The sequence below is a fragment of the Lynx canadensis genome, chromosome B3, assembly GCF_007474595.2.
Source record: "Lynx canadensis isolate LIC74 chromosome B3, mLynCan4.pri.v2, whole genome shotgun sequence".
NCBI lineage: Eukaryota > Metazoa > Chordata > Mammalia > Carnivora > Felidae > Lynx > Lynx canadensis.
Genome location: NC_044308.2, coordinates 31,221,202 through 31,227,415, shown reverse-complemented (window position 1 = coordinate 31,227,415; position 6,214 = coordinate 31,221,202).

The following is a 6,214-nucleotide window of genomic DNA, read 5'->3' as shown; positions in this document are numbered from 1 at the left end:
AGACCTACAGGCAGGGAGTAAGTCACGAGAATAAAATACATGGCATGAGGAATATAGTCAGTGATATCGTAGTCGTGTTGTAGGTGACATTTGTGAGCACAGCATAATGTATGAACTTGTCAAATCACCATGCTGTACACCTGAAACTAACGTAGCATTGTTTGTCAGCAATACTCAAATTTAGAAATTTTTTCTAGAAAAAAAGAATGGTCAGAGGATGCTCTCCCCCTACCCCCCTCCTCCATCATTCCTGGCACGATCTACATAGATCTGCCTGAAGTAGAAATTCCTCGTCCAACTCCCTGCCAGGAGTTCAATTCTGTTCTCTTCCAGGTTCGGGGAATCATTACCCCCAAAGCTGACCCATCATCTTTCCCGTGCTGGGGACGCCAGAAACACTGATGGTGTAGACCCTTCCTGACTTCCAGGGACTCACACTGCTACTTACTGGAGCAACAGGTGAGCAAATGAGGGTTACAGGTGCACTGACAGGCCCAGAGACGGGAGCGGCCTGTTCTACAGGGACCTACACCTTCACCTACCTCTTCTCAGAGATCTTCTATCCAAAGGGGTTAAATGCTAGAATCTGGAAGATGTCCAGATGCTCCCCTGATTCTGCTTGAGAATCCGCCTGAGTTTCCTGAGCACTTGTTTTCTGCCAGGTCCCTCCTGCTGCTTTCTTTGCCCACTTGGTCCTCACGGCACTCTGTGAGGGCAGGGTGCTCAATGCCCGCTGGGTGCAGAAGAGGAGATCCCTTGCCCAGGATGACACCACTAGCCATCTACAGAGTCAGACTTGACCTCAGCTTTGCTTGTGACTCTTGCAGCTCCTGCAGAAGTCCTTGCACCAAAGCATGCCCCCGGGGCCCACGCCAGGCATGCTGAGAAAGCTCACGAGTGACCCCCGTCTGCCCCCTCATGCCCTCCATCCCAGCCCTGCCTCCACCAGTGTCCCAGCTCTGCCTCCCATCTCGGGGTCCAGGACCATTCAACCCAGACACTCCTACCTGGACTGTTTCTGGCAGGAGATGGCTCTGAAGCGGCAGCTTCCTCTCTTCCTCAAGGGAGGCCTGGCAGGCGGGGTGCAAACATCTCCCCCAGCTCACTGCCAAACAAACCTAGGACGTGGGGCCGGCCTCTGGAACCGCTGTCTGAGAGCCTCTCATGGGGTAGAAGAGAGAGCCCAGGCTTTGGGATGGTTCTGCAAATCACCTCTGTGAGCCTCTCTTTTGCTGTACAGATAACAGCGAGATGCTACTATTTCCCTTGAGGGGAAATGAGATCGAGTGTACAAACACCCAGCACACGATAGGTGTTCCAGAAACGGTGCCTTCCTTCTGTCTCACCCTCTCTTGCTCCTGTTTTGTTTTGTTTTTTAAGATTTTATTTTTAAGTCATCTCTATCCTCAACGTGGGGCTCGAACTCACAACCCCGAGATCAAGAGTCGCATGCTCTTCCGACTGAGCCAGCCAGGCACCCCTGCTCCTGTTATTCAGGAGAATTCCAGTGATGTCAGCAATGCTGAGGCCAGGCCAGATGCCCTGAGAGCCAGTGTGGTGGTGGCCTTGGAATCAGAGAGCAGCCCGAGGTCGGGGACCCTGGGGAATCCTAGCAGCGTGGTGCTAATCTGGCTGTCCTTCACTAGCACCCCATCTGGAAAAAGGCCTTCCAGAGCCAGATGGAGAACGGCTAGGAGTGGTTCTCTGAAGGGCTGACTTCTGCCTCTCTGTGAAGGGATGACCAACCCACCCGTGTTTTCCGGAAGTCACCTTATCTCTTCCCCTTCCGGCTGCCCTTGGTTCCCTTCCCTCATCTACACGGGCCAGCCTTGCCCAGAACCTGCCTTGCAACACTCCCAATTGGAGAGGGTCAGCTCTGGCTCTGGCCCTAGTTGAGTCCGGGACAGGGTCCTCTCCAGGCTCCTAGCAGACAACTATTTCCAGACATGCACCTGCTCTCCAGACGTGGCTCTGGGGCTGCTGGCCAGAGCCCTGTGACTCTGCCCTGCCCCTCCAGCCCCTCCACCTTCCCCTTCCCTTGGGATCTCCTCTCTGGCCGCCAGGAGGCGCTGTTCCCTCTCAGACCCGATGAGACCACAGGCCAGCACCATCAGAGACCAAACTCATTCTAAAAGAGAACAGAAGGCAAGTCATTGTGAGGAGTGCAAGGGGAAGAAAATGACCTTTGTCTGATTACTGTTATAAATCTGACACTTCCCACACAGGACCTTACCTCATACTCCTGCCACAACAACGGGTATGGGCTCAGGGTGACTGCGGAGGGTTCTAGGTGACAAACGGAAACTGACCTCTGGCTCACATAAGCAAAAAATAAAAGTACTGTTCACAAAAGTAGCAGAAGAGACAGAACACGCAGGGGAAATGGCAGTCATCCAAGGAAGACGGCCACAAGGAGACAGCTAAGATCAGGCTCTCAGTGCGGTTTGAACAGGATGCTGCCCCCGGCCTCTCGGCTCCCAGCTGCCACTGAAAATAATCTCCAAGGGTTGCTGGTGTTTGTGGCACTGCATCCTTCTGTCACACACCCTCACCCTAGCTGACATGAGGTCTGGTGTTCTCTGCACCACAGCTCAGGGGAGCAACCAGCTCCTGCCAAGCTTTGGTCACTTTCACCCCAAGCTTAATCCTTCACTCATTCAACCACCACTAGGTCCCTTGTCAACATCAAGCACCAAGGACCTTGGCTCCCAGACTCAGGCAGGCCTGACTTCTCTCTAAAGCTGCCACTCTCACTGCTGACTGGCCAGTGGAGCTGGGCACTGAGGTCTGGCGACACCCTAGCTGCTGAGGAACTGGAGTCGCATGGCCCCCTGGGGCGGGGGGAGGTCTTTGGGGAATAAGAGGGCCATCTTTCCAACCAGAACTGGCCTGCCATGGGCCCTGTGCCCCCCCCCCATGGACAGACAGAGGGAAAGAAGCCAGCTCCTGTCCTTAGAGAGCTCACCCGTCCCCAAGACACCCACAACCCAGAACTCAACTCTGGGGGGCTTAACAACCGGAGGGAAGGAATACTTTCCTCCGGGCTCCCTGAAGCCCACTGAAGAAGGGCCCTCCAGGCCTCATTCCTGACTCAGGTGGCTTCTAGAGCCTCCTTCAGCTCAAGGAGGGTCTCCTCCCTGCCCAGCTCCACTCCACTCCCAACCAAAAGAGGGGTCTTTTCAAAGCTCCCCTAATCTCCCACAGGGACAGGTGTTGACACACAGGTGTATTCACAGGTGCAACAGGGCAGGAGGATTTGCATGTGATTTGCAAAACCTTGACCCCCAGCTGCTCTCACCTTGCTGCCCAAGCCAGGCAAACCTCCTGCTCCTTCTCCTTGCCAGTCCCCACCCTGGGCCACGTTTCCAACCTTTGCACCTCAGAGAACCCCAGGATGCTTTTTCTTGCTTTCCCCCAAACAGTTCCCATGAAGAAGCCCCAACAGCACCAACTGGGGCTTCCAATCTGCGAGGCAGAGCCTGGGCACTTCTGGGTGGGGGTTGGTTCAGCTCAAAGATGACCCCTGGCAGGTGAAGCTCTCCGGGCAGCACTGAGGGTAGGCATCAACCTGTAAGAGGGTTTGTGAGGCCAGCACTCCAGGAAGCTTTGGCCCTGCCCAACCCCAGGGGCTCTAGGGCCTGGAGAGGAGTAAATACACCCTCAATATTTGGTGAATGGATGAAGGAGGGTTTGAATGTGTCAGCCACTCTGTAGCCAACCGTAGGGACAGGCACAGACAAAAGCCTCAGGGAGGTGCACTGAATACTCACAGGACAACAGGAGAGGGCCAGGACTACACAGCCTGTTTTGGGACTCAGAGCAAAAACTCTCTTCTGCCTGCCAGTGAGCGAAAGCATGCTTTGTGCCAAAGCACTGTGCTAAATGATCAGCTTTACATCGTCTCCCGTTAGCATCACAAGTACCCTGTGAGGTGGGCCTCTCATCCCCATTTTAGAGATGAGGAAACTGAGGCTAGGAAAGGTTAAGTGACCTTTGCTTACAGTCACACAGCTGGGCAGGAGTGAGGCCAGGACTCTAACCCAGACTTGTTAAAATAAATTGGGTGATAATGATGCGGTGGCATTCTGGGTCCTTCCTCCCCTACCCAGGATCTGGTGACTGAGTTCCCTGACAGAATCCCTCTTAAGTTTCTGTATCTGCAAAACAGAGATAATGATGATACTTACTTCAAGAGTATATTGCAAGGATTAAATGACTATTAGGACACGTAAAGTGCTTAGGATATTGTCTGGCACATTGTCAGCCCCATATGAGTGTTGCCTCATTATTGGTTTTTTTAATTATTATTGATTGAAATTCACGTTATTCATCCCACCAACATCTGAGAACACTGCATTTCAGCCTCCAAGAGCAGATCAGGAAATCCCCACCGAGGGGCAGTCAGTGAGTGCTGACAGGGCCTGTTGAGGGGCCCAGCAGAGGGGAGTGGTCTAGCCTCGGGATCTGGAGAAGGTCATTGCAGGACAGAAAGCAAATTCTCCACCTGTAAGCAGGAGTATCTCTCTCTTTTTTTTTTTTAAGTTTATTTACTTATTTATTTGGAGAGATCAAGAGTGCACGTGAGAGCAGGGGAGGGGGCAGAGAGAGAGGGAGAAAGAGAGAATCCCAAGTAAACTCTACACTGACAGTGCAGATGTGTGGTTTGAACTCACGAACCATGAACCATGAGATCACAACATGAGCCGAAACCAAGAGTCAGAAGTTTAACTGACTGAGCCACCCAGGCACCCCAGGAGTGTCGTTTAAAAATTCAAATGCAGGGGTGCCTGGGTGGCTCAGTGGGTTGAGCGTCTGACTTTGGTTCGAGTCATGATCTCGTGGCTTGTGGGTTCCAACCCCGCATCGGGCTCTGCTGACAGCTCGGAGCCTGGAGCCTACTTTGGATTCTGTGTCTCCTTCTCTCTCTCCACCTCTCCCCTGCTCACGCTCTCTCTAGACTTCAAAAATAAGTAAACATTTAAAAAATGTAATAAGTAAATTTTAAAAAATTCAAAGGCAGAGAGGCGCCTGGGTGGCTCAGTGGGCTAAGTGCCCGACTCTTGATCTCTGCTCAGGTCTTGATCTCAGGGTTGGGAGTTCGAGCCCCACACTGGGCTCCGCACTGGGCCTGAAGTGTACTTAAAAATAATAATAGGGGCGCCTGGGTGGCGCAGTCGGTTAAGCGTCCGACTTCAGCCAGGTCACGATCTCGCGGTCCGTGAGTTCCAGCCCCGCGTCGGGCTCTGGGCTGATGGCTCAGAGCCTGGAGCCTGTTTCCGATTCTGTGTCTCCCTCTCTCTCTGCCCCTCCCCCGTTCATGCTCTGTCTCTCTCTGTCCCAAAAATAAATAAACGTTGAAAAAAAAAAAAAAAGAAAAAATAATAATAATAATAACAATAGGGGCACCTGGGTGGCTTGGTTGAGTGTCCGACTTCAGCTCAGGACACGATCTCACAGCTTCTGGGTTTGAGCCCTGAGTCAGGCTCTGTGCTGACAGCTGACAGCTCAGAGCCTGGAGCCTGCTTCGGATCTGTGTCTCCTTCTCTCTCTGCCCCTCCCATGCTCACACTCTATCACTCTCTCTCTCTCTCAAAAATAAACATTAAAAAAAATTTTTTTAAGAACAATAAATAAATAAATAAATAAATAAATAATAAAATATTCAGAAACACACAAATGCACAGCTGGACCATGGTAAAACCCTCAAAGAGCCCAGTGTCTCTACCTGGGGAGGAGCTGCACAGACTCTCAAGGTCTGCTCTGCTTCAGGGCTCGGCCACCCTGCCCTGCCCCTCACGCCATCCTGGCCTCCTTCCCCTCCTCTCAAGTTCAATTCCTTCCAGCTCCAGTGCCTTTGCTCCTGTCATCCCCTCTGTCTCCCCCCAGGCTGGGTCTGAACACAGGTGAGGAGGGCTCCTCTGCGCTGAACCCACGGCACACCTGCACATCCTCTTGGTAACGCTCATCACCTTGCTCAACATGTGTGCCCCCCCAACCAGAACATTCCAAGAAGACAGGGACCGAGGAGGAGAGAAATCTGTGCCATGAGGGCGGCACCAAGACGGCTTGCAGGGATGACAGGTATCTTGACCAGTTCATGTCATGGACTTAGCTCTGCATTCTCCCACTTCAGGGAGGTTCTAAATCAGGCAGCCCAGGGGCGCCTGGGTGGCTCAGTCGGTTGAGCGTCTGACTTCAGCCAGGTCACGATCTC